This window comes from Trachypithecus francoisi, unplaced genomic scaffold (assembly GCF_009764315.1).
Source record: "Trachypithecus francoisi isolate TF-2019V2 unplaced genomic scaffold, Tfra_2.0 Lachesis_group0, whole genome shotgun sequence".
Lineage (NCBI taxonomy): Eukaryota > Metazoa > Chordata > Mammalia > Primates > Cercopithecidae > Trachypithecus > Trachypithecus francoisi.
In genome coordinates this window covers 33,029,852-33,049,147 of record NW_022681453.1, presented here as the reverse complement: position 1 = coordinate 33,049,147, position 19,296 = coordinate 33,029,852, and the positions used below count along the sequence as shown (strand labels likewise).

The following is a 19,296-nucleotide window of genomic DNA, read 5'->3' as shown; positions in this document are numbered from 1 at the left end:
AGGATGTTAAGATGCTTCCTCCCAGGACTGATACCCTATATATTCAACACCAACTCATCCGAACTTTCCCTAGCCTTGGGAGAGAGATTCTGCTGAGCTAGGTGTAACCCTTTAGTTACCAGATCATGGGAGTTGGAGCAGGGCAAGACACAATGGCTGTGACACTTTCACATGCAGATGGAATATGTCTTGGTCATTTCTGAGTCTTGAGGTATGCCTAATTTTCAAAAAAGGATTCTGAGATAACTTAAGTTAGAAAGGGAAGCATAGAAGGAATCTACTGCAATGAAAGCTTTATGGGTTTAGAAAGGAGTCTACAACTCTGTTTCTTCATTCGTGCGTCCATTCATTCAGTTAGCCATCAAGTCTTTATTGACCAACTCCTCTGTGCCAGGAGGAGAAAACCAGTAACTGTCCGTATTCCTGGTGAGTTGTATGACTTCAAGCACACTTTATAATATAAAGTAAGAATAACATGTACCTTTCAAGATTGAAGTTAGAGCTAAATGAGTATGAAATAATGAAAGCTGCCAGGACAGTGTTTATTTAGCAGGTGGTAGACAATCACAGAATGACAGGTTTTTTTTTTTTTTTAAGGGTTCATGAAAATAGAAAACAAAACACCACAATAAGGAAAGGAAAACTCAAAATATGAAAATTCAGAGCTAATAGCTTAGTGCTTCTGGGTAATCATGAAAGGTTTAGGGGACTTGCCCAAGGTCACCCTGCCAGCTAGTAGCAAGGCTGAGGGTGCTTTCTGTCCCCTTGTTTCCTCTGTACCCAATGCAGCATTTAAACATTTTCTTTCTTGCAAATTTCTCTTGGCCCAGTGGCTGCCCTTCCCGATTGTATCTGTTTTGTCATCACTGGTTACACCAATGTATACCCAAATGTCTACATTTGGGTGCTTTGAGTGTCTCTGCATTTATTTGTCTTTTCATCCTATTTGTGAGTTCCTTAGGGTTCAGGATGGGAAGTGGGGTGTCTTCTCTCCCTATGACATGCCCTTGTGACTGCAGTGTCCTTTACACACCGGGTCCTCAGTAAAATTCACTGTGCTCACTGCCTGCCAGCCCTACATACCAGGGGGACAAGCGAAAGGCCTATGGGAACCCTTCGGAGAGTGGCTTGCTTTCATAAGCCACTTCCTGCCGATCCTTCCTATTGCTTGTTTCCGGAAGAAATCTCAAGTTCTGTTTCACAGACACTCTCTGTTTGACCCTGAGTTTTGTACAAGAGGGTTTAGTGGTTCTTATCAGTGCTTCCTGGTAGGTGGGTGAGAGAAAGGCAGGGAAGAAGGCTGTTTTGTTTGCCTGGGCCTGGAAGACAAGTGTTTTTTCTCTGACTGAAACTTCTCCCTCACCTTCCCATCTCAGCAAGGCCAGGTGATTTTTGTTTCTTTAGGCATTTAAGAACTGTCTACTCTGTGACCCATCAATGCTGTGCCTAGAGAAATAATCGGACAATTGTGTAAAGGTGTTTATGAACGAGATCCAGTACAGTGTTATTTATTATAGCAAAAGACTGGAAACAGCCTAAGTCCTCTTTGGGAGGAAGATAGATCGATACATTATGACGCAGGCATATAATGGATTCCTATGCATCTGTTAAAAATGATGGCCTGAATTTATGTTACCAAACACAGAAATATATATTCAGTGAACAAGCAGGTGATAAACTAGTATGTTTGGTAGGATTTTTTTTTTAAATGATAAACTGTATTTGTGTACATGTGTGTAAACAGAAAATCTGAAGTAAAGACATGAAAATATTAACAGTGATTATTTATGGTTACTAGTAACATATGGTTACTAGGCAATCTTTACTTTGGAAATTTTATATTCTTACATTTTGTGACTCCTTTACTATGTTTCTATAACAGTTTCATAATCAGAAAATACAGATAAAATGCAATGGGGACAGTGGCATGGATTTATTTTGCTAGACCCATTGAACTTGTCACTGGAGACCAATAGCCAGGCCACATTTTGGTCTCTTAGGATCTTAGGACCTTAAAAGTGAAGATTATCAGTCGTTTATTTTCTCGCAATGAGGCAGTCTCAATAACCAGACAGATAAAAATCCTGCCTCATGTCTACTTCTTTGGGACATCTGTGGCTGGTTAAAGTTGAATCTCCCATTTAACCCAGCTAAATTGCCTTGTGCCTGTTGGACTGACCCTGGTATTATTAAGATTTAATCTCCATTAGGCACTGGTGACTCTGTTTGTCACTCCCATGAGATGGTACCATCACTTCCTGATTGGGATTTCCACGCTGCAGTTACAAAGGCTGGAAAACATAAGATGATAATTAAAGCCATCATCTGTTAGGCTCTTATGTGCATATGGGATCACTATGCTACACACTTTACACACATGATCATATGTAATACATTCATCAACATTGTAGGTTAGGTATTATTACCCCTATTTTACAGTTGAGAAAATTAGCTCAAAGAGGTTGAGAAACTTGTCCAAAAGTCACACAACCAGGAAGAAGAGAGTCTGAGCCTTAACCCAATCTGATTCCAGTGTGCTATACTGTGGGTCAAATTGCATTGAAAACACAAATGGAAACTGCTATCTAGAAACCCCTTTTTTGGTTTGTTTGGTTTTTTGAGGCAGAATCTCACTCTGTTGCCCAGGCTGGAGTGCAGTGGCGCAATCATAGCTTACTATAGCCTTCATTTCCAGGGCTCAAGGGATCCTTACACCTCAGCCTCCCAAATAGCTAAAACTGGAGACATGTGCCACCACGCATGGCTAATTAAAACAAACAAACAAAAAAACCATATCTCCTGTAGAGACAGGATCTCCCTGGGAGTACAGGACTGAGCCATCATGCCTGGCCTACAGACCTCTTTTTAACTTCAGGTTTTGGAGCATCTTCTTTGACTACCATCTAATTTCCATTCTCTAGATGATACTAATAAGAATTGACATTTGCTGAGCATGTATCATGTGGTAGGCTCTGTTCCAAGTACTTTACATGGATTACATATTTCAATTCTTACCACAAACTCCATTTTGCAGATTGGAAAACTGAGACACAGAGAAGTCCATAATGTTGACTTGCCCAAGGTTATAAAGCTCATAAACATACCATTTTCTTCAGCCCTTATGTCCTGGTCTAGTTAGGGGATCTTTTTTGGCCTCGGCATTGATTTGACTGCCTTCATATATAAACTATTTCTGCTGGCAGGAATTTTTAAATGCCTGTCTGGAATTTGATTTGATTTGAGGAAGGCTGCCTGGTGCCTGAAATTCCCACCAAGACTCTAATGACTCACTGAGGCCTTGTGTCTGTCTCCAGCAGGCCTCTGATGGAGTGTATACTTGTTACACATTAACCTCTTGGATCCCATTAATAATTTAGCATAGATTAGCTGATTAGATTAGCTGCCCTTCGAGTGGTGCCCAAATGGAGTGAGAGACAGAGCTGGGGAGCAGACCCCTGAGGGGGCTTTTGGTAAAACATTCTGGGGCAGCCTGTGGGTTCCAGGTGGTGACAAAAGCTTTGGCTGACTTCAGAATCCTGCCTGGGCCCCAAGCAGGTCAGTGGTTGGTGGCTAATTAGTGACTTATGCTAGGAACTGGTCTTCCTGCACTTTCACCGCACACTTTCTGCATTCTTAGACCCTTTCAGCCTTGTAGAGATCAAGAGCAGGCAGCATTTAAGGAACTGTGTACTTGGCAATGTGGAAGCACATTATGATTATTTCATTTACTCCTGCAACAGTTCGTGGGAGGAAGATGCTCTGATTATTCCCATCTTACAAATGAGAAAGCTGAACTCAGAGAGGTGAATAAACTTGTCCATAACGTGCAGAAGAGAGGTGAACAAACTTGTCCACAGTGTGCAGAAAGGGAAAAAGCTGGCACTGCAACTCAAGACTGATTATGAATTTTTAAAGACAGTTATTGCCATTTGGGATTTATGGTTTGAGCCTGATTTCCTTTCATTTTCCCCTTTTTGTTCTTCATCGGAGTTTATACAGTTTTTCTCTTTTTTATAGTCTTCAGTGACTTTCTGTCTAATAAACAGTCAGTATAAGCAATGACCTCTAAAATCCTCAGTAAATTATTAGAAAATCACTGTTTTAAATATATTAATTCTTTATTTCTTCAACTTGATCTACTGAATGGTACTTATAAAAATTCTGCTTTCCCTTTTTTTAAAAAAAAAACTTTGGTATTAATAGTGCAGTACTCCAATAAAGTCATTAAGAAGTAGTAAAAAAGAAACTTCTGTTACAGGAATTGTACCTTCTTTCATTTGTTCCCATTTATTCATTAACTTTTTTTTAAAAAAATCATTTTGTTTTTAAAAACCATTTTATTATGAACATCTTCAAGCATACGTAAAGGTAGAGACAATAATAAAATGAACCACTATAAACACCATGAATCTTAATAATGACTAAGATTTTTCTACATTTGCTTATTTTTCTTTATGCTGAGTATATTAAGGCAAACCCAAGATACCATCTCTAAATATTTCATGATAAATCTTTGAAAAGTGGAGATCTTTTCCTATGTAACTATAATAATATTAGTATTTGATACATAATATGTATCAAGTAATATTATAAATAATGTTTCAGCAAAATTAACAATAATTCTTTCATATCACCTACACAGTACCTATGTTCAAATTTTTCTCATTGTCCCCAAAATGCCTTTTTACAATCATTCGTTAGATTGTGATCTAAACAAAGTCCACACATTGCAACTCATTGTTGTGTCTGAAGCTACTTTTCACTTTGTTGTCCTTATTGCTATTATTAAAATTGCTATTTTTGTTCTAGTTTTAGTTTTGCTGCATATAGCCCCTTTTTCCCTTCCATTTCTCTTAGTCTTTGCTTCATCTTTATCATCATAAGGTCAGGCTGCAGTTGCAAGGATTTGAAAAGCAAGGCCAGCCTCCAAGGCCAGAGCAGGTACCCAGAGCAAAGCCCCTGGGCCATTAAACCACTTCTCAGAGTGATTTAATTGAAGGGAAAAGGCAGTATCTTTGGGAGGATTTTGACTCCTTGTCTGAAGTGCCTTGATAGCTCTCATTGTGATGTTCCTATCAATAGAAAGATCCTCAATTTACAGTGTCGTCATGCATAGGGTGTGTGTGACCCATGCATTCTTGTTAGATAATTTTGTGAACATCACAGAGTGCACTGACACAAACCTAGATAGGATAGCCTACTACACACCTAGGCTAGGTGGTACATAGCCTATTGCTCCTAGGCTACAGACCTGTACAGTATGTGACTGTACTGAATACTGCAGGCAATTGTAACGTGATGTTAAGTATCTATGTATCTAAACGTAGAAAAGGTAGAGTCAAAATTTAGTAGGATGATCTTAGGAGACCACTGTCATATCTGCATTCCATCATTGACTGAAATATTAAACTACCTTTTCTATCCTTAAAGGATCTCCCTCACCTGTGTTTTGAAGCCCAGAAGGGCCAGTTTGCAATTAGGAATGTAAGGTGGCAAGTTAGGTTTGTACCAGAGATTAGGGCTCATTTACATACAAAATACGCTTATTCCCCAAAACCTTTTTTGTGTTGTTGTTTGAGAGTCTTGCTCTGTTGCCCAGGCTGGAGTGCAGTGGTGCAATCTTGGCCCACTGCAACCTCCACTTTCCAGGTTCAAGCTATTCTTGTGCCTCGGCCTCCCAAATAGCTGAGATTACAGGGGTGTACCACCACACCCAGCTAATTTGTATATTTTTAGTAGAGACAGGGTTTTGCCATGTTGGCTAGGCTTGTCTCAAACTCCTAGCCTCAAGTGGTTCATCTGCTGTGGCCTCCCAAAATGCTGGGATTACAGGTGTGAGCTACCACGCTTGGCCCCCAAAACTTTTTAATTAAGCTTCTGGATCCAAACACAGCCAGAAGAGCTGCCTGCTTTACACCTTCTGTGCCATCTCAGGACCTTTCCCTGTTTCTTGCTAATCATATTTTAGGAATTCCTGACACTTTGCTTCAGAAACCCATTCCCTGCTGAAGAAAAGGCGTGCTACAAGGATAAATACTTGATAATATGTTCACCTTCACAGGAACCACTTGAAACTGGTTAAGATGCACATGATTCTTTAGAAGGGACTTCAGAATCAGCAGAAGGCTCTGACAGAGGGCCATCTAGCTGACAGAGGCAGGAAGATTTTGGTGTTGACCTGAGAACCCTTCAGATCTTTCACTTGAGTGGGCTTTCTTTTTAAAGTAAGACGTGGCAAAGTTTCTTGAGTTTCTTCATATGAGAGGATAAGCCCAATTTGGTTAATAAAGTGCTATTTTATCATGCATTGAGGTTTAACATTTGCACCTTTGTATCTGCCAAAGATGGTTTCTTTATGATAATTGTATCATTAAAGAGTCTTTATTATAGCCATTTATGGCTGTGTTTTCTCATTTGACGTTTTACTTCTGGACCAGATATCTGCATGGATGTTCTGTGCAACTGAAAATCATTAATAATCTGAATATCACAAAAAGAGCATGGGTGAATGCAAGATCTGATGTGGTGTGCACATGTGACTGAGTAGTGGGCTTTGAGAAGGAGCAAAGTCAAACATGGGGCAAATGTTGGCACAAGTCTTCCTTTTTATTGATTCCCAATTCTTATATGACATTAGAATTAGAATGAGTGTTAAAAATGCAGTTGCTGTGTGGAAAAAAGTTCAAGTTAATGTGATTGGCTTGAGAATTTTTCTGCTAATTTTGAGAATTTTTTTATTTTTTGATAAATCTTTTTATTTTCCATTAGTGTTTCCTGGTGTTTTCCTTCCATTTCTCTATTAATGTATAATTTACATGCCATAACATTTACCCTTCCTAGTGTATAGCTCTGCAGGTTTTGGCAAATGTATAGTCATAGAACCATCACGATAATCAAGTTATAGAGCAGTTTTTGGTGTCCTTTGTAATCAGCCCATCTCCCCAGTCCTTTTTTCTGTCTCTATAGTTTTGTCTTTTGCAGAATATAGAAATAATCACTAAGCACAGTGTGTCTGAGGTTCATCCACATTGTTGCCTGTATCAGTAATTCATCCTTTTTTATTGGTGAGCAGTATTCCATTGAATGGATATGCCACCATTCTTTAACCATTACACACTTGAGCAACAGTTTTTGACCATTACAAATAAAGCCACTATAAATATTTGCATACAGATTTTTGTGTGAATATAAGTTTCCACTTCATTTGGATAAATACCTAGGCATAAGATTACCGGCTTATGTGGCTAACGTATGTTTCACTCTATTAGAAACTGCCAATATATTTTTCAAAGTGGTTGCACCATTTTGTAGCTGCACCTGCAGGGTGTGAAAGTTCCAGTTCCTCTGCATCCTCTCCAGCACTTGGTATTGTCAACATTTTGTTGTTCTGCTTTTGTTTTTTGAAGTTTAGCTATTCTAATAGGTGTTTAGTGGAATTTTATTGCAGTTTTCATTTGCATTTACCTAAAGACTAATGATATTGGGTATTTCTTCATGTGCATATTTGCTGTCCATGTATCTTCTTTGGTGAAGTATCTGTTCAAATCTTTCAGCAATTTTTTAAGACTTAGAATATTTGTTTTCTTATTACTGAAGTCTGAAAGTTCTTTATTCTGTATATAAGTCCTTTGTCAGACATAGTTTGCAAATATTGTCTCCCAGATTGTGGCTTGCCTTTCAAAGAGTCTCTTAATTTGTAAATGCTTATTTCATACATAGCTTCTTTATTTTATTGCCAGTACTTCATGCACCATAGATTTCATGCAGTCCCAGAACTACATAGCAAGAAAGTATAGTGGAGCATGCAGTATAGAGCTTGTCCAAAAAATGGAATAGGAGAGGCTTATTTAGGATTTATTTATTCAAAGCCATGGTCTCGGCCAAGAGAAAAGGCAGTTGTTATTTTTATTGCTCATCTGCATACAGAAACACAACTCTTCATGTCCAACCAGTGTACTTTGTGATGGGAATGTGTTGTCTTAGCTCATGGGTGAAAACAGGTCCAGAGGAGCCTCTTCATAGGTAAGAATGCAACTGTGTTTTTTTGCATGTATGTTGCATGTGTATATGTGCATGCAGACAGCTCGAGAGAAAGAGAGAGTCAGAGGCACAATGAGACAGAGACAGAGGTAAAAGAGTTGGTGTTAATAGTATGAGATTCAGCCCTTACGACCACATGCCCTGCTGCTGAAGAGGGATAGAAGATGTAACTCCATAAATCCTGAAAGTTTCCCTCCTGTGCTTTGTGGACAATTTAAATGCGTTTCCAGAGATATCTTTGATTGTATACTTTTTTTTTCTTTCAAGCCAGTTTCCTAGTTCTCACATTTGATGTTATTTCATTGTAACAAGTCAGATTAGAGAAAATAGAAATGGTTTTCCAGAAACTATTATCTGTTTTAGCAGGTCCGAAATAAAATTTTCCCAATGAGTAATGGAGATGTGTAGACTGTACTCCCCTTAATATAATTTAACATCAGCAAAAGTCCACTTCTTTTGTGTTGGTCTCTCTCTTTTGGAATTATTCTGCCTTCTTCTACCCTGCCACCCTGCTGACTGTTTCATCCATACCCTTTCTAAGAGTGACAGTGGCTCAGAGGGAATCTCTGTTGGGTTTTGCCCCTTTGGAAACTCAGGACTTCATTTTTAATCATCATTCACTTTTATCTTATAAAATACAAGAATTCATAAATTTTTAATACTGGGGGAAACTTTAGAGAGAACTTCGATTCCAGGCCTTCTCTTTATGCATAAGAGGATCAAGGCCCAGAACTTCGAAGGGACTCCTAATCTTGGAGCTAGAATGAATGGCAAAATTGAACACAGGCTTCTTACTTCCCAGTCCTGTGTTCTTTCCAGTCTGTAACACAAGGAAAAGCTGCAGGTGGTGCCTGGAAAGAGGATGTTCAAAAGTATGACTCAAATGAGCTTTGGGAAGTGCCATTGCATTTATTTTAAGTGTGGGAATAATTAAGAATGAACTGGTGAGACTGTTCAAGAAGTTGTCTCAAGCTTATAGAGAAAGATAGAAAGCTTTCAATTCATTTAAGGGATTAAGTTGTCACATCGAGAGCTGAGTATACAGCAACCAAATAGGATTTTAAAATAAATAAACCAATCAAGCCTTTTCTGAGCTGGACCAGGGTGTTGGAGAAGGTGGCCTGTGGCTGGGGAAGAAGATCAGTGAGGTCCACCGGTCACTGGAGTACAGCATGCCCCTGTGGTCACTCACTTCCATGGTCATGGAACATGGACATTGGGATGAGAAAGGGTTTCAGTTGCAGGCCCTATAAACCAGTCCTCAGTGCCTGTAAACTAGGAGACCTGTGTATCAAAAGAATGTGGGAGATACACTCCCTACGAGTTGCTTGCATGCCTTTTCAAAGAGCTCCAGCCCAACTGCACTTTAATCTCTGATATGAGAATGATACGTAGACCCACCACAGGCACCACATTCAGCGTCAGGGCCACCCACAAGCTGCAGTGAAATGTCAGATAGCAGGCAGATCCCAGCAGCAGGCCTGGGAGCCACTTCCTTCCAGCAGCCTTAACCTGCTGCTCATTCTAAGTAATGAGAGTTAGCACAGCCCATGCCTCCAGAGTACTTCCTACCCACCAGGCCCCGTTCTAACACTTTATGTAGACTAAGTCATTTCACCCTCCCTACTGCCCTATTAGGCATGAACTGTCATTATCCCCTTTTCACAGATGAGGAGACTGAGGCACAGAGGGCTGAAGTGACTCACCAGAGTTCACAAAGATTGAATGCAGAGCAGCTGGGATTTACACACAGGTCTCTCTGATTCCTGAGCTCACACTCTTATCTCGCACAACATACTGTCTCCAGTATCTACTCTGCAAACACTTCCTGCCTAGAATGCACCATCCTATACGGTCACCAGGAGGTCCTTGAGATGTAGCTAGTATCACATGTATAAATAATATTTTGCATAATTGGGTTCAATAGAATCTATTATTAAAATTAATTTCATCTGTTCCTTTTGACGTTAAAAAAATGTGGCCACTAGAAATTCTTAACTTCCACGTGTGGCTTGCATTTTATTTCTACTGGAGAGTGCAAGCCTGGGAGATGCCAAGCCGTGGCACAAAGCAGTCTGAGAAGCGGCCATGGCAAGTGAGCTGCAGCCAGGACAGGGTGGCTGTGGGCAGCTGGCACCCTGCCAGGCAGAAAGGTCACTCTCCCACTACTGCTAAGAGATAGAGTGAGTCAAAACCAACATTTCCCAAATAGTACTTCACAGGATATTGATAGCAAAACTAAATGTCTCTTAGTAAAATACAGGCCCTAGGATGTTCAGCATCTTATACTACTTCAAATAGATACTTTAAGTATTTTCTCAAGTTATTTCAAGTGTCCCTCAGTTTCCTCATTTATGAAATGAAGGTAATAGTTCCTACCGTATCGGGTTGCTCTGAGGAATAATCAAGTGCTTAGAAGAGTGCCTGACAATGTGGGGTCTTTTTTGGTTCCATATGAACTTTAAAGCAGTTTTTTCCAATTCTGTGAAGAAAGTCATTGGTAGCTTAATGGGGATGGCATTGAATCTATAAATTACCTTGAGCAGTATAGCCATTGTCACAATATTGATTCTTCCTATCCATGAGCATGGTACGTTCTTCCATTTGTTTGTGTCCTCTTTTGGAAACCATCATTCTCAGCAAACTATCGCAAGAACAGAAAACCAAATACCAAATACTCATAGGTGGGAATTGAACAATGAGATCTCCCACTCGGACACAGGAAGGGGACCATCACACACAGGGTCCTATTGTGGGGAGGGGAGAGCGGGGAGGGATAGCATTAGGAGATATACCTAATGTAAATGACGAGTTAATGGGTGCAGCGCACCAACATGGCTCATGTATACATGTGTAACAAACCTGCACGTTGTACACATGTACCCTAGAACTTAAAGTATAATAAAAAAAAAAAAAAAAAAGAGTGCCTGACACAGAGAAAAGCACTCAACAAACGTTGGCCAGTATGATTATGGCCTGTAGTCATTGTTCTTATCACACTTAGTTGAAGGAGCTACAGAATGGAGAATGAAAAGGACACAGAAGGGCTTTTGGGGCTAGTGCACTCAAATCTCAAGCCCAAGTCAGCAAATTTAACTCCCCAGGTAGCTGAAGACACCCATCCCCTTAAAAGGTAGTGAGGGGACCCTCAGACACCTCCCACTGCCCACCACCGCTCCTTGAAAGCCAAGAGGCTTCTCAGTTGTTGCCTTCCACTCGCACGCCCTTCTCTCCCTGAGAGGGAAGCCCATCCACACATCCCACCTGCGTTTTGTTATAGTGCCAGTGATGGTGCTGTCCCCATCACTTGCCTCTTAACTTGGCAAAGATCCCGTAAGTTTGGCAATCATGCGATTCAACAAATGTAAACTGGTTTCTTTCCTGCAAGACTTCTTAGGGCTCTTAAAATGCTAATGTGCATGGAGAAAGTTCCAGATGTGCAAGCTGTGTTAAGTGTTTTGCAAAGTTAATTGATTTGTTTTTGAAACTATCTTATGGGACTAATGTTCCATAAACCACTCTCATGGAAACATTGTTTATAAAGGTTCAGGCCAGCCCAAAATGAGTCTTAGCCACAATCCCTTCTGCCATCACTCTGTGTTTATTTACTGTCAGCACTGTGCATGTGGCGCTACTTGACACTGGGCACATCACTTAAAAAATAATAATAAAACAAACAAAAAGAAAAAACAGTTCACACTGTTGCTTGTTTTGTTGATTTTTGTAGAGATAGGGTCTCCTTATGTTGCCCATGCTGGTCTTGAACTCCTGGCCTCAAGCATCCCTCCTGCCTTTGCCTCCTAAATTTCTGGGATTACAGGAGGAGCCACTGTGCCCCATCAAATATTCTTTCTAAAACAGAATTGTTTTGTATGAGAATGTCAATATACTAATTTATAAAGAGCAGATGTTTTGCATGCTACAAGTAAAACAATACCACTAATAATTATTATTACATTAAATGTGTAATGGACCTGTCCTCTGTGCCATGCCCTGCTTTAAGGGCATTTTATGTATTATCTCTTTTAATCTCCACAGTTACTCTTTGCAGTATGCTGTTACTATCATCATGTTACAGATGAGGAAACTGAGGCTTTAAAGCAGGAAATGACACAAGAAAGGGCAACTAGAATAGCTTTAGGGCAGGAATGGGAACCAGGGTTGGCGTGGCTCCAGAATCCAAGTGGAAAACCACAGATGATTCCTGTGCAGACTTCCTTCTCTCTGTCAAGCTTGGGTGGAACAGAAAGGGGTCTCTTCTTGCTCCTGAATCCTCCCTTTGGTCCTGTGCTGTGTGAAGTCACAAGGTAGCCCAGCGCCTGGAGGAAATTCAGTTAAATTTTGATAAACCTTACAAAATAGAGAGCAATAATTAACTTCCCAACTGTTAATGTTAACATTCAAATCTCCTCGGCCCAACCCCATTTGGTGGGAAACACTTTGGTGAGTTAACCACTGAATAACAAGGCCTGGCTGGTATTTGCTGAAATAATCCCGGTTATTTAGTAACATACTGTGCATTTTATTGTATTAAAATGTGAAATGAAGCTCATTTGAAACATTTTTACCAATAAATCAGCAGATGTTAAAGTTTTACGCTGTGAGTTTTTTTTAAATAAGGATACCATCTTAAATTTTTATAATCATTTTTTTTAAAAAGATTGGACCCACGTTTTATTCTTGTTTTGTCATTGCTGTTGTTTATTTCAACTTACCTAGCCCAGTACTTGGCACAAAATCGATGTTCAAGAAGTGAATTTTTTAAAAATTTAACTTATAATTTATGAGAAATTCTCTGTATGATTTCTTATTTAATTCTCAAAATAGCCATAAGATGGAAGCAAGTATTTATACGCCCATTTAAAGGTCAGGAAACTGAGGCCCGGAGAAGTGACTCAGAAAAGATCCTTCAGATGGGATAGTAGGGTGAAGACCAGCGCTCAGCACTTCTGGTTTCGTAGTTCCTCCTCTTTTCACAGTATCATAAAGCTGGATGTCAGAAATGCAATCAGGCACACTCTGTGCTGATTTGCCTCACTAGGAGTATACAGCTCATGTCTTTGAAATTGTTATTGTAAGCCAGAAAATTGTTTTTAAGCACACTTAGTCTCTCTACCTTAAATGGTTCCTTTTACTTCTAACTCACTTTATGACTTTATGACTGGCAAAAAAAAAAAAAAAGAAAGAAAGAAAAATATGGTAACGATATTTATTCATTCCTTCCTATGCACTAGGCAGTATGCTAGCACTTTGCATGCATGATCTCCAATTATTCCTCAAAGCCACTCTATGAAATAAGTACTGTTTTTAACTCCACATTATAAGCAAGTGTCAGTTGTTTGCCTAAGGTCAAACAGAACTTAAATTAGGCTGCCCTCCCTTCGCTGCACGAGTTCTTCAAACATTGGCTGTTTGTGGCAGTGTAAGCATGACTACTTCCCTTTTGTGAGCATCGACGCCAAAGTAGTTGCAAAAGCCGATATTAACTCATGTCCTTGTAATAAAATGTTAGAACTGTAATACCTATGATGTGGTGATAGGAAACATACAATTGCCAGTTAGAGCTTTTTTAAACTTCTAAAATTATTTACGTGCATATATGAGGATTCAGATTGCTAAGTATTACACTTTTTTTCTAATGCAAACATGCACTTACTACTTGGAGGCATCAATATGCTATTTTAGGATTTGAGCCTGGCCAAGTTTTTCATTAAGTTATTTAATTAAGTAAACATGATTAATTGTTGAGGAATCCTCAAAGAAGAAGAAACATGAAAAAAATGATGTCCTGTTTCCAGGTGTCTTATTTGAACTTCAAGAGGAAGCAAGAAAATGGTGTAGCCACTTTGGAAAACAATTTGGCAGTTCCTCAAAATGTTATACGGTAGAGTTACCGTATGACCTGGCAACTCTACTGCTATGTATATACACAAGAAAAACAAAAATGTATTCACCCGAAACCTTGTACATGAATGTTCATAGCAGCAATGTTCTTATTCAGTTGGGTTGAATGCCCACCCAAATGTCCACCAACTGATGAATGGATAAACATTATGTGGTATATCCATACAGTGGAATATTTAACAGTAACAAGTAATGGAATACTGATGCATGCTACAACATAGAAGAAACTTGAAAACATTGTGCTAAGTGAAAGAAGCCAGTCACAGAAGGCCACATATTGTATGACTCTACTTAAATGACATGTTAGAATAGGCAAATTTGTAAATACAACAATATAGGTTTGTGATTGCCAGGGGCTGAGGGAAGGGGAGAATGTAATGACTGCTATGAGGTATGGGATTTCTCCTTGGGAGTATGAAATTATTCTAAGGTTAGATGGTGGCCTTGATTGCGGAACTCTGCGAATATCCTGAAAACTATTGATCTTCATACTTTGAAAATTGTACTTTATACAAATAATCTTAAACTATTATTGAAAAGTAATCATAAATGTAAAACTATATATGAGGGAAAAAAGAAGAGCAAGAATACACAGACCATTTTTACAGTGCTTTCCAGGGCAGTGAAATTTTATTATGTAGCCTATTCTGATTAAACTGTAAGCAAAGTGAGTTTGCAAATTCCTGAAACACGAGCCTCTATTCCTCCTTTAGCATTATACTAAAAGCTCACAAAAGAGAAATGTGGATGACTTTCTGTTTATCCTAACAGTGTGTACTCTGTGGGTGAAAACTATTCTGTTATTACAATTCTATTCAAAAGTGAGAGAGTTGAGTGGGTATATAAGATATAGTGTCTATTTTTAATGCTATTTTTAATGAGAAATTCAAAGTTGCTTGCTAAAATGGTTAATGTGATAGAAATTAGTTGGACTAATTAGGTCAATAAATATGATTATAACTCATTAGGAGAAAAGCTCAGATTGATAAAAGACTGAGGAGCATTCTGTTTTAGAAGAAATTGCTTTTGATCCTGAAGAAATAATTTGAGTTTTGCATTTTCATGCCATCTAAAGTATGCTGAATTATTTCTTTGATACACAGATTACTTGTGGGTGAAATATCCTCTAGAAATATTACAATTACATGAGTTGTTTGCTAGTAGAAATTGTAGCCTTTTTCTGATTAATGCCTTCATTTCTTTGATTATATATATATATATAATATATATATATTTTTTTTTTTTTTTTTTTTTTTTTTTTTTGAGAAGGAGTCTCGCTCTGTCGCCCGGGCTGGAGTGCAGTGGCCGGATCTCAGCTCACTGCAAGCTCCACCTCCCGGGTTTACACCATTCTCCTGCCTCAGCCTCCCGAGTAGCTGGGACTACAGGCGCCCGCCACCTCGCCCGGGTAGTTTTTTGTATTTTTTAGTAGAGATGGGGTTTCACCGTGTTAGCCAGGATGGTCTCTATCTCCTGACCTCGTGATCTGCCCGTCTCGGCCTCCCAAAGTGCTGGGATCACAGGCTTGAGCCACCGCGCCCGGCCTCTTTGATTATATTTATAAGTATACTTTGTTTCCAGTTATGGCCTTGATTCATCTGTAGGTTTTCTTGTGCCCAAGTCCCCTCTGATGATTCTGATAGTACATTTGTTTTTCCCCTTAGTGGTCAAAAAAAAAAAAAAAAAGGAATTCCATACAACATTTCCTGAGTGCTGTTCTCACTCAGTAGTTTTCTCTAAGTAAATCCAATAAATAAAATCATAATATTTACAGAAAACATTAAATAAGGATTATTTAGTTTTCACAAACTTAGTGATATAGTTTCTCTTTTTTAAATAGCTTTATTGAAGTATAAGTCTCATACATATTATTCACCCATTTAAACTGTACAATTTAATGATTTTTTGCTATATCCACAGATATGTATAATCATCATTTCAGTCAATTTTAGGATATTTTTATCACTTGAGGAAAGAATCTGTACTTTTTAGCTAACCACACTTCCATCTCCCCACTCTATCTCTATCCAAAATGCTTCAGACTAGAAGTCTTTCAGATTTTGGATTTTTTGGATTTTAGGATGCTTGCATATAATATACATAGTGAGATATCTTGAGCATAGGACCCCAGTCTAAACATATATCTTTCATATACACCTCATATACATAGGCTGAAGGCAATTTTATTCAACAGTTTTATTAATTGTGTGCATGAAATAAAGTTTGTGTTAAATACTTATGTGTGGAATTTTTCACTTGGTGGTGTCATGTCAGCGTTTAAAAAGTTTTGAATTTTGGAGTATTTTGGATTTGGAGTTTTCAGATTAGGGATGCCCAACTTGTACTACTCTACTTTCTGTCTCTGTAGATTTCCCAGTTTTAGACATTTCCTATGACTGGAGTCCTTTGATGTGTGGTCTTCTGTGACTGGCTTCTTTCACTTTCCTGGTGGAATAAAGTCCATCGAAGTGTTTTATAATGATAAAAAAGTCAATGTATCAGGAAGATATAATAATTATAAGCATGTATGCACCTGATAACGGAACACCAAAATACATGAAGCAAAAACTGACAGAAATGGAAGGAGAAATAGACAATTCAGCAACAATAATTGGAAACTTCAGCACCCCACTTTCAATAATGGATAGAGCAGCCAGGCAGAAGATTGAGAAGGAAGTAGAAAAGCTGCCCAACACTATATAAACCAACTACTAAGAGATATCTACAGGACACGTTACCCCACGGACAGCAGAGTATTCTGAAGTGAACATGAAACATTCTCCAGCACACACCAGATGCAAGAACATAAAACAAATTTCAATACATTTAAAAGGATAAAAGTAATATAAAACATCTTTGCTGATCACAATGTAACAAAATTAGAAGTCAATTACAGACAAAAAATGAGAAGCTCAAATGTGGAAATTAAACAGCACACTTCTAAATGAACAATGATTCAAAGGAGAAATCAGAAAATTTTTTGAGGTGAATGAAAATGAAGACTCAATATACCAAAACATGGGATGCTGCTAAAGCAGGGCTTAAAAGAAAATTTATAGTTGTAAATACTTCTGTGAAGAAAGAAGATCTCAAATCAATAACCTAACCTTCTACTTTAAGACAACAGAAACAAAAGAGCAAGTTAAAACTAAAGCAAGCAGAAGAAAAGAAATCGAGATTAGAGCAGAAATCAACAAATGAGAAATAGAAAACCAATAGAGACTTTAAATATTCTAAAATGTCTAACACTGTACTTACTATAATAAATCAAATTATAATAATTACAGAAGACATTAAGCAAGGATTATTTATTTTTCACAGTGTAAGTGACACACTTTCTTAATGTATTAAAAAATTTCATTTTCAACATAGCTTCCATACTCCTGTTGTAAAAAACAAAAATCTTCATGAAAATGTCCACCAGGCACTGTCTTTTTCTCAACTCATATTTATTTTGGGAGCTGTTCACCATATCATGAGCTCATTTCAAACCGTAGCTGTTGAGAAAGCTCACCTCATAGAGCACAGTTTAGGGAATTGAGCAGATCTACGACTGATTCCTTGTACTTCCACTTCCTGCAATGTGACTTTGAATAAGTTGCTAATTTCTTTGAGACTCATTTTCCTCATCAGAAAAATAGAGGTAATTTTCTTACTTTGAAAGGAGTAAGATAACATTGGTAAAAGAGCCTAATTCAATGCCTGGTACATAATAGGTGTGTAATTAATATCTCGTCTGTATTCATTTGATGATTTAACAATTGATTTGGCCTTGGTATGCATATACTGAAAACTCATATATGTATACCAATGCCAGTTGGTAGACATGCAATACCCATTGGCATTGGTATACATATATGAGTGTTCTTGAAAGAAAAACTAGAAGAAGAATGTAATGTTACATCTTATGTGCCAGGTTTTACGCTAGTGATGTTATCTATAACTGGACTGCATATAACTTGTTTGACAGTTTGGACAGATTTTACTATAGTAGTCCTCCCTTATCCTTGGGGGATATGTTCCAAGACCACCAGTGGATGCCTAAAACCACAGATAGTACCAAACCTGATTGCCATCGGCCAGAAAGTTTCTGTTCCTGTCTTCCAACCACAAATTTAATGCCTCTCCATCTTAAATAAACTGATTGTGCACTGTATCCGTAACTTTTGCAGTTTGAAGTGCGACAGCAAAACTAGCACCAGTTTCATTTCACAGAGGGAAGATCTGTTCTTACCATAGACTTTAACAACCTCAGCATGCAGAGTTTTTTTTTTTTTCCTTTCCTTATTAAGTTGAGAGTTTTCACCTTTTCACTTAAAGTTAGCACTTTACGGCTTCTCTTTGTCTTAATCCAAATTACCAGCATCACTACTCTTGCACTGTGAGGCCATCATTAAGTAAAATAAGGATTCCTTAAACACAGCACTACAATACCTCGACAGTCAATCTGATCACCGGAATGGCTACTAGGTGACTAGGTGGGGCATGTATACAGGGTAGATAGCTAGCCTAAAGGATGATTTCCAACCCCAGGCAGGATGGGGCAGGATAGTGCCAGAGTCCATTACACTGCTCAGAATGGTGTGCAAGTTAAAGGTTATGAATTGTTTATTTCTGGAATTTTCCATTTAATATTTTATGACTGAGGTGACTGCAGGTAACTGAAACCAAGGGAACCGAAACCATGAAAAAGTGGGGGACCACTATATTTTAAGACTGACTAAAACACTCAACTTGGGTAAAATGCACATCCTGGCCTAAACTGATTTTCTTAGCAGTTAGTTTATAATGGTCAAATAATTAGTCCCTTCAAATATGAAACCACTTACAATCTGTTTTTAATTTTTATTTTTACCTTTGGTATTGATGTGACAAATTCTATCACTTATGGTTAGGTAACCATACTTCTTCATTGTAGAATTCTGTTGCCTATTTTAGACCACAAGCTGGTGGCATTAAGCATTAAAGCACATTGATGATCTGATTGTCAAGTTAACTGATTAAATTCTGTTTTTACTCAAAGTGTATTTTGGCAGGCATTTTAATGCTTATTTGTTTATTGCATAGTTGATGATGTGAAAATTCAGTATTTTCATCAGCAATATAAACTTCAAGCCAAGTTGGAAACTAGTGATTCTCAAAATGTCAGTGTTAATATCAGTCACCTGGGGATCTAGTTAAGTGTAGATTTGAGCCTGGGGTGGGGTCAAAGAATCTGCTCTTTAACAAGCTTCTAGTTGTTGTCAATTTTGCTGGTCCACGGACCCTGCTTTGAGTAGCAAGACTGTGGAGAACCCAAGAAGAGGCCTAGGCATGAGTTGGAAATGAGTAGAGCTAATCTGACATTATAAA

The 19,296-nt window shown here is 38.4% G+C and overlaps 1 protein-coding gene across 3 annotated transcripts in view; it reads left to right on the top strand.

Moving 5' to 3' along the window:
- The window catches only part of ADAMTS9 (ADAM metallopeptidase with thrombospondin type 1 motif 9), a 175,365-nt gene that overhangs the window by 9,819 nt on the left and 146,250 nt on the right, over positions 1 to 19,296 (top strand). The gene's annotated exons all lie outside the window — the stretch shown is intronic.